Source organism: Myotis myotis, unplaced genomic scaffold (genome assembly GCF_014108235.1).
Source record: "Myotis myotis isolate mMyoMyo1 unplaced genomic scaffold, mMyoMyo1.p scaffold_m19_p_8, whole genome shotgun sequence".
In the NCBI taxonomy this organism is placed as follows: domain Eukaryota; kingdom Metazoa; phylum Chordata; class Mammalia; order Chiroptera; family Vespertilionidae; genus Myotis; species Myotis myotis.
This window is the reverse complement of record NW_023416390.1, coordinates 91,943,673-91,950,069: the sequence shown is the minus strand read 5'-3', so window position 1 is coordinate 91,950,069 and position 6,397 is coordinate 91,943,673. Positions and strand designations below refer to the sequence as shown.

Sequence of the window (6,397 nt, the reverse complement as noted above, 5' to 3'; positions counted from 1 at the left end):
CTGAGATTTTGGTGCCTTTGGTTTCTTCTTCGACTTTTATGATTTCATGTCTTACATTTAAATCTTTTATCCATTTTGAGCTTATTTTTATGTATGGTGTAATTTGTTGGATCTAGTTTCTTTTTTTTTGTTTTTTTTCCATGAACCTGTTTAATTTTCCCAATGCCATATATTAAAGAGACCATCTCTGCTCTAATGTATACTTTTGCCTCCTTTGTCAAATATTAATTGAGCACAGTGGCTTGGTTTAATTTCTGGGGTGTCTGTTCTGTTCCATTGTCTACATGTCTGTTCTTGTGCCAGTACCAGGCTGTTTTGATTATGGTGGCTTTGTAGTATTACTTGATATCTGGTGTTACGATTCCTCCAACTTTGTTCTCCTTTCTTAAGATTGCTGCAGCTATTTCGGGTCTTTTTTGTTTCCATATAAATTTTTGGAGCGCTTGTTCTAAATCTGTGAAATATGCCATTGGTATTTTATTTATTTTTTTAATTTTAAATAGTTTTATTTAAGATGCTGTATTTCCACTTTACAATACAGTTATAAAGTGCATTATATTTCCTTTCCCTGTGCACATTCCATATTCACATATCAAGAATGCCCCGTTATTTACTATACAGCTCAACTTTTAAAACTGCCATGGAATTTGCTACAAATTTGGGTCCTTCAGTATTTTGTGTGGAACAATGCTAGATCTATGCTCAAAGCTGGCTTAATCAACCTCTTTAATGGTGGGCCCAGAGGAGGCACCGCCAGATGGTGGAGCTCCGCCCCCAGGGAAGCCCCCAGGCATTCCTCCCAGCATGCCTCCTGCACTCTGGTACATCTTGGTAATGATGGGGTTGCAGACTTTTTCCAACTCTTTCTGCTGATGTTCAAATTCTTCCTTTTCTGCAGTCTGGTTCTTATCAAGCCAGCTGATGATTTCATTGCACTTGTCAAGAATCTTCTGTTTGTCCTCATCAGTGATCTTGCCTTGGAGTTTTTCATCTTCAGCAGTTGCTTTCATGTTGAATGCATAGGACTCAAGTGAATTTTTGGAAGACACCTGTCCCGCTGCTTCTCATCTTCAGCTTTGTACTTCTCAGCTTCTTGGACCATGCGCTCAATGTCTTCCTTGCTCAGATGACCCTTGTCATTAGTAATGGTAATCTTGTTCTCTTTTCCTGTACGCTTATCCACAGCAGAGACATTGAGGATGCCATTGGCATCAATATCAAAGGTGACTTCAATCTGAGGAACACCACGAGGTGCAGGAGGTATGTCTGTGAGTTCAAACTTGCCAAGCAGGTTGTTATCCTTGGTCATGGCATGCTCACCTTCATAAACCTGGATGATCATGCCTGGCTGGTTGTTGGAGTAGGTGGTGAAGGTCTGTGTCTGCTTGGTGGGGATGGTGGTGTTGCGCTTGATCAGCACCGTCATGACGCCGCCAGCCATCTCAATGCCGAGGGAGAGAGGAGTGACATCCAGCAGCAGCAGATCTTGGACATTTTCAGATTTGTCTCCAGAGAGAAGGCTGCCTGAACAGCTGCACCATAAGCGACAGCCTCATCAGGGTTGATGCTCTTATTCAACTCTTTTCCATTGAAGAAGTCCTGTAGGAGTTTCTGAATCTTGGGGATATGAGTAGAGCCACCCACCAGGACAATATCATGGATCTGGGACTTGTCAAGCTTGGCATCCCGAAGGGTTTTCTCTACAGGGTCCAGGGTGCCATGGAAAAGGTCAGCATTCAATTCTTCAAATCGGGCACGGGTGATAGAGTTATAGAAGTCGATTCCTTCATAGAGTGAATCAATCTCAGTACTGGCCTGGGTGCTGGAAGAGAGGGTACGCTTAGCACGTTCACAAGCAGTATGAAGGTGGCGGACAACCCTCTTATTCTCACTGATATCCTTCTTATGCTTGCGTTTGAACTCTGCAATGAAATGGTTGACCATTTGGTTGTCAAAGTCTTCTCCACCTAAGTGGGTGTCCCCAGCTGTAGATTTGACCTCAAAGATTCCATCTTCAATTGTGAGGATTGACACATCGAAAGTGCCACCTCCCAAGTCAAAGATCAGCACATTTCTTTCAGCTCCAACCTTTTTGTCTAAACAGTAAGCAATAGCAGCGGCAGTTGGCTCATTGATGATTCTAAGTACATTGAGACCAGCAATAGTTCCAGCATCTTTGGTGGCCTGACGCTGAGAGTCATTGAAGTAAGCAGGTACTGTGACAAGAGCATTGATAACAGTCTTCCCAAGGTAGGCTTCTGCGATTTCCTTCATCTTTGTCAAAACCATGGATGACACCTCTTCTGGATAAAAGCTTTTTGTCTCTCCCTTGTATTCTACTTGGACCTAGGGCCTGCCAGCATCATTCACCACCATGAAAGGCCAATGCTTCATGTCAGACTGGACAACAGCATCATCAAATCTATGTCCAATCAAGTGCTTGGCATCAAAGACCGTGTTGGTAGGATTCATTGCTACTTGATTTTTTGCAGCATCACTGATCAATCGTTCAGTATCAGTAAAGGCAACATAACTCGGGGTGGTTCGGTTTCCCTGATCGTTGGCAATTATTTCCACTTTTCCATGTGGAATACACCCACACTAGAGTAGGTGGTGCCAAGATCAATGCCAACTGCAGGTCCCTTAGAAATGGTTGCTGATGTGCGCACTCGGCTGGCACAGACTGACCCGAACTGGTGTCCCCGCGTTCAATCCCATTGGTATTTTAATAGGAATTGCACTGAATATATAGATAGCTTTGGGTAATATGGACATTTTAATGATGTTGATTCTACCAACCTATGAACGTGATATATTCTTCACTTGTTAATATCTTCCTCCATCTCTTTTTTCAATGTTCTGTAGTTTTCAGAGTGCTGGTCTTTTACCTCCTTGGTTAAGTTTATTCCTAAGTATCTTAATTTTTTTTGTTGGAATGATAAATGAGATTGCTTTTTTAGTTTCTCTTTCTCAGAGTTCACTGTTGGTGTATAAAAATACTATGTACAGTATCATGTCATCTGAGAATAATGAGAGTTGTACTTCCTCTTTCCAATTTGGACACCTTTTATTTCTTCTTGCCTGATTGCTATGGCCAGGACTTCCAGAATTATGTTGAACAAGAGTGGTGAAAGAGGGCATCCCTTTCTTGTTCCTGTTCTTAGGACAATGCAAACTAAGGAGAAATAAACAAATGAGACCGCATGAAAATAAAAAGCTGCTGCACAGCAAAAGAAACCATCAACAAAGTAACAAGAGAGCCCACTGCATGGGGGAACATAGTTGCCAATGATGCATCTGATAAGAGGTTAATATCCAAAATTGATAGGGAATTCATACAAATTAACAAAAGGAAGACAAAGAGTCCAATTAAAGAATGGGCAAAGGACCTAAGTAGGCACTTCTCCAACGTATACATACATAAAGCCAAGAGACATATGAAAAAAATGCTCAAAGTCACTAATCATCCGAGAGATGCAAGTCAAAACAACAATGAGATATTACCTTACACCTGTCAGAATAGCTATCATCAACAAATCAATAATGACAAATGCTGGCGAGGATGCTGAGAAAAGGGAACCCTAGTGCACTCACTGCTGGTAGGAATGCAGACTGGTGCAGCCACTGTGGAAAACGTTATGGAGTTTCCTCATGAAATTAAAAATGGAACTCCCATTTGACCCAGTTATCCCACTTCCAGGAATATATCCCAAGAAACCTGAAACAGTTATCAGAAAGGATATATGCATCCCTAGGTTCAGAGCAGCACAATTTACAATAGCCAAGATTTAGGAACAGCCAAAGTGCCCATCAGCAGATGAGTGGATAAAAAAGTTATGGGACATTTGCACACTGGAATACTACCCAGCAATCAAAAAGAAAGAAGTCTTACCATTTGCAATAGCATAGATAGGCCTAGAGAATATTATGTTGAGCAAAATAAGCCAGTCAGAGAAAGATAAGTAGCACATGATCTCAGTCCTATGTGGAATCTATTCAACCAAATAAACTGATGATCAAAAATAGACCCAGAGACATAGAAGTATGAACAGACTGTTGAATCTCAGAAGGAAGGCCGGGAGGGTGAGTGGGAAGAGATCAACCAATGAACTTGTATGCATATATTCATAACCTGTGGACACTGACAATGAGGTGGTGAGGGCCTGGGCATGGGGAATGGCAGTGAGCTGGAAGAGGTTAATGGGGGAAAAAGGAGGAACTGTGTAATACTTTCAACAAGAAAGATAAAAAAAGAAGATATTTGAAAGCAATACCTACAAGGAACTCATACACAATTTATAATTTATAAAGAAATTATAAAACTCAACAACAAAAAACAAACAATCCAATTAATAAATGGGCAAAGACCTCAGTAGACACTTTTCCCAAGCAGACATACAAATTGCCACCATATATATGAACAGATGCGCAACCTCACTAGCTGTAGGGGAAATGCAAATCAAAACCACAATGAGATACCACCTCACACCTATGAGATTGGCTCTTATCACCAAGGCAAGGCATAGAAAGTGTTGGAGAGGATGTAGAGAAAAACAAAACCTCATTCACATTTGTGTGAGTATAAACATGGTATTGCCACTGTGAAAAACAGTATGAAATTTCCTCAAAAAACTAAGACTAAAGCTACCATATTCCCCAGCAAAGCCTCTTCTGGGTATCTACCCCAAAATTTTAAAAACACTTATTTGTAAAGATGTATGTACCCCTTTGTTCATTCCAGCATTATTTTCAGTAGCCACGACATGAAAGTAACCTATGTGTTCTTCGATGGATAATTCAATAGTGGACATATGGTACATATATACAGTGAAATACTACCCAGTCATAAAAGGGATGGAATATTGCCATTTGCAACAACAATAATAGATCTTGAGGGTATAATGCTAAATGAAATAAGTCACATGAAAAAGGACAAGAACTCATATGTGGGATATAAAACAGAAAGCAGCAAGCCAACAAATAATATTTTTGAAAAAGCCTAATGAACTTTTACTTATGTCAAGTAGACCAATGGACACTGACCCCCACCTCTTCTCACTCACTGCTGTGTACCTGGCAAAGCCATGTCATGCCGATAGGCTTGTCTCAAAGTGAAATTATAATCAAAGCATATTGTAACCAATTATCTATTTATTTTTGATGAACTGTATATTTTAATTTTGTGAATATTCTATTATGAAAGGGATGATCTTACAAAGTATTTCAGACACAAGAGAAATAGGTATGCATTAATTTTCCAGGTGCAATTAACTTATATTTAAGTCTCATTAAATTATTTTATTCTATGTGTGAAATGATTATTATTTTTTTTAAAGTTAGCCAATGTTTTCTGCACATTTGTGGGTTTCAGAACATGTGGCCACTATGGAGGGTGAAAAACAGAACAAATTAGATAATGGTATTTGAACCAAATGGAATGAAATCTAATAATGAATACAATAATTTGTTTCTTTTCTCTTTCCATCACTTTGATTTCCCTCTGCTGATGGTTTAGTTTTCTGATTTCTCCTCCTCCAACTATACTGAGTATTTTGAGAATAAAGCCTGTGTTTTATTTTTATCCCCTGTGGGCTCATCATAGCATCTAATCCAAGGAAAGTGCTCAACTCATTCTTAATGAATGAATAAATAAATGAGTGAATGAAAAATTACTCTTTGTGGAAATTTAAATAACCTTTATCCCCATATTTCTGCAAAATAAAAATGTCCTAGAGGTAGTTCAGTGCAGTATAAGAAAGATTTATTCAGGGTTAGTCTCTTTAAAAGAATTTTAACATGATTTAAGTGTAGTTTTCTTAATGATAAAACAAAACTACACTTAATGTAGTTTTGACTTATTCCTGTAGTCATTTAACAACTATTTAGTGAATATTGTTTAGAAGACAGCATTAAGCAAAGCAATGTAGGAAATCAATATAAAATACACGGCATCATTTCTGTCCACAAGTTACTTGTAATCTCACTGGGAAAACATAATTATGGAACAGGACATTTTCCAGCTGTCTTGCTAGGTGCGAGTCTTTCTGAGTGCCTTCTACAAAGTTGTAGCAGGGAGCCTAGGTGAGGGCTCTATGGGGAGGGTGTTAAGAGCAGTCACTTTTGTGCAAGGAATGTCTGTCCCTCATCTTTTTAAAAAATATATATTTTTATTAATTTCAGAGAGGAAAAAAGAGGGAGAGATAGATAGAAATATCAATGATGAGAATCACTCATGGGCTGCCTCAAGCACACCCCCTACTGGGGATCAAGCCCTCAACCCCGGGAATATGTCATTGACTAGTATCGAACCTGGGACCCTTCAGGCCACAGGCTATCCTCAAAGCCAAACCGTCTAGGGCTGTCTGTCCCTCATCTTGCACAGCTTCTATTTGACACG

The 6,397-nt window shown here is 39.4% G+C and overlaps 1 pseudogene; it reads right to left on the bottom strand.

The window, feature by feature from the left end:
• Positions 1-669: 669 nt before the first annotated feature.
• On the bottom strand, positions 670-2,487 carry LOC118662192 (annotated as a pseudogene).
• Between the last annotated feature and the right edge of the window lie 3,910 nt (positions 2,488-6,397).